At 38.3% G+C, this 3,513-nt stretch overlaps 1 long non-coding RNA gene across 1 annotated transcript; it reads right to left on the bottom strand.

Annotated features, from left to right (window-relative positions):
* Positions 1-1,485: 1,485 nt before the first annotated feature.
* LOC118645462 lies at positions 1,486-3,087 on the bottom strand. Its single transcript, XR_004963150.1, has 2 exons — positions 2,812-3,087; positions 1,486-2,707 (listed from the first exon to the last, which is right to left on the bottom strand). It is a non-coding gene; the product is annotated as an uncharacterized LOC118645462 (long non-coding RNA).
* Between the last annotated feature and the right edge of the window lie 426 nt (positions 3,088-3,513).

The following is a 3,513-nucleotide window of genomic DNA, read 5'->3' on the forward strand; positions in this document are numbered from 1 at the left end:
AACTAACCGCCTGCTCTTCAATGCGTCTTCTCGTGGGAGACGCAACCGTATCCAAATCATCGCGGTGACGGACGGAGCGTTAATCGCGGCGACGTTTCCACCAGCATGCGACTAGCGGTGTCGACCGGTAGCTTTTAATTCCCTTGAGGGTTGTAGTCGAGCACCTCATAACTTTTGTAATTAAATCTAACGCTCGGCTCGAAATGCGCGCGCGCAACGAAATAATCGCTCTCGTGTATTCCTCTTCTTTAGTTCGGTATATCTCGCTCTCTCACTCTCCTTTCTTGCGGCCATCTTCCGCCTTCCGTTTTTTTTTCCCTCTACCGTCGCGCGGAGAGATTCCGCCGGTAAGTTCGGCTCGACTACTCTGTTCGTATAACCATCACGATGGAAAATTGTTGTTGACAGACTCGAGTGCACGTGGAGTATGTTAAGCACGCGGTGTGCTGTTGAGAACCCAGAAGAAGCTAGTTAGAGACGACATATATGCGTAATGTCTTCGCGGAATCGATGATCAAACCTGTAGGACTGTTATGAATATGCAATCTTACTCGTTTTATTATATTTGTTCAATATCGTGGACATATTCTCTTTTAATGTTATTCTCAGATGTAATCTCTGCAAAATGTTACAAATTATCCTCTCACAAAATATCGAATATTACCTGGCAATTTTATAAGATCTATGTTATAAATTTAGGATAAAAGTGTGGCGTTTTTTATCTGCTCATATATTGTCACTTATCGGGCAGCAAATTTTTCGCGGTATTATTAATATGTCGCCCGTATTACTATCGATAGCTCAATTATCGATAAGGATCGGCGCTGGAATTCTTCTCATCTAAACCTCGCAATCGCGATCCAACTTACAGTCGCCGTCGGCCGTTCCCATGACTCGCCGATTCGAAAACAATCGGCAGGACAAGGAGCGAAGGAAAGCTCGTACAAAGATCGAATAGAAGGTGGACGATAAAAAAAGAAGAGTGGGAGGAGGGAAGAATAATAAGAACGGATGAAGAAACCACGAACGAGAGAGAGAGAGAAAGAGAGAGAGAGGAGGGGGGGGGGACATTCGATGTGAGCCCGGGCTGGTTTTACTACGCGAAACCTGAAGCCTCGCTGCCGTCTCTCTCGGAATTGAAAGGCATGTGCATGCCGGTCGACTACGATAACCTGGCATAACTCGATTTTTTACGATCGGATGCAGTGCGTGTTCGTGACTCTAAACAAATCTCTAAAAACGTATCGCACGGTATCGGCGCACCACTTCGACGGAGTTCATTAAGCGGAAATCAACGTCGGCAGATTTAACTCTTCCGCGAATTGGATGGGATAGAATAGGTTATTTCTAAAATCGCTTACCTTTGCAAACGTTTCTACGTTTAAAATTACGGTTCGGTTTAAGTCCATAATTAAAAATCCATAGATGAGAGAAAGTGCGATGCAAATTACAATGTATTGCAAATAAGACAAGAATACACAAATATTATGCATTAAGATTCTGATTTATTTTTTAGAGAACAAAAAGTTACATATATAATATTTCATGCTGTATAAAATAGGAACTTCGAAACGTTGTTAATTTTTTTTTATTTGTTAATACTTCTCGTGCACATTTTGCGCGAATTTGAATTTCGTACCACATTCATATTCAGAGTGTAGCCCGCAACGACATGTAATTATGCGTGGAACGGTATTACCATATCTGTATCATGCGCCTAATTACATTCCTATATGCGAATCAGCCGAACGACGTGATCAGCTATGCGCTCTCTCTGGATCTGCTCCGAGTCGGGCTTCGCGACTCGTAAACGCCGGTCGCGTTCGTTCCGTCCTCTCGTTGTCGTCTATCATCGAGACGCGCACGCACCCGCGACGCCCGATAGCATACGGAATCGATCCTGAGAATCGAACTTCCGGCGGTAACTTCTTCCGGTACGACGCATTATCAGACGAGTCTAAGAATAAGAAACACTAGAATGTCATTTGGTCTCTCGGTACGAAATTATCCTAGCCGTAAAAAAAATTCCGGTTCGTCTCTCGTGAAATTATCGTGATAATCTGTGCTCAACTTATTTTAATTGTAAACTGACTGAAATACACATAAGTTATGTGCCGCAAAGATTGTGTAAAAATGAAAAACGAAAAAGTAAGAAGGAGACACATTATTGAAATGAAGGCCAAAAGTTTTGTAGAATTTTTAATATTATGTAATTTATTTTACAAATTGTATTAGAGTTGTTTTTATCAATATATGTATCCTAGTTTCGCATTTTTACATAATAGCAATAATACTCCTGTTTTTGGATGGGAGTATATGCGTCTACATTTGCTATCTGTTCCCGTGATATATAGTATACGGTATGAAGCACGTGAGTGACACGGGAAGAGAACGGGTTTAATGACGACAAACGGATGGAATATGTAATCTTCGAATGTAATCATCGAGTGGTTGTCGTGCGAGCGCTCTTCGCTTCGCCTTCTCTTTATCCTTGTCCCATCTTCTCCCGAGCGTATGCTTCCTCGAGTACCCTTTATCGCGGCTAATTTTCTTCCCCATTTTGTTCCCGCTCCTTCGCCGAAATAACAGCCGAGGGTATCAATGGCTGCTAATTTATCGTCACCATTCGCTTGATGGCGACATCCGGCTTCGCACCGCGTGTCAACCAGCAAAAGTTGTTCGCGTATGTTTTGTGCGGTTAAATTTTCTACCATTAAATTTTCAAGTTACTTTCTAAAGAAATTTGTTGGAACAAATTCAAAATTTATTTAAAACATAGAGGAGAAGATAATATTATGGCCATTTACTTACATATTATACTAATAACTTTGTTAATTACTAATATTTTAATTAGAAACTTGGAAACTTAACGTTTATATTCATCCCAATGTTCTTCGGTAGATTCTAGAGTCAAAGTTACATGATATATATATTACATTAAATATTATTTGTAAAAAATGTAGTAATACTGCATAATGGGGAGTCAAAGAAGAAGAGGGATGTAATGACCTACCACACACACACACACACACACACATATATATACAAGAATAAATTTAAAAAATTGTTTTTAATTAAAAACAGTGTTTTGTTATATATAAATATAATATATAAATATAATTGCTATATTTATTCAAAATAAAGATAAATATTGTAACATAATAAATCTTTCGCAAATAGACTGTAGTATTAAAAATCTGTAATACATATAAACTATAGATTAACAGTAAAACTACTATCAGTTTATTGAATAACCATTTTGATATGAAAACTTCGAAAAAGAGATCGCATTAAACTTGTTGAGACATTAATACACTTATAGGGCTGCATTCCATATTATTGTTTAACTTTGCATAACTTGAAATGCGTGCAAATAAAAAGTTAAGTAACAAAAAAACACTCAAGCTTATTTTTGTGTGATAATACACTCAAATTGAGAAAGAATAAAGAGATATACTTAATTAAATGTTAAAATGTCTGGAAAAAATTTTGAAATGCTTTACAATAAACGCC

Source organism: Monomorium pharaonis, chromosome 1 (genome assembly GCF_013373865.1).
Source record: "Monomorium pharaonis isolate MP-MQ-018 chromosome 1, ASM1337386v2, whole genome shotgun sequence".
Classification (NCBI taxonomy): Eukaryota; Metazoa; Arthropoda; class Insecta; order Hymenoptera; family Formicidae; genus Monomorium; species Monomorium pharaonis.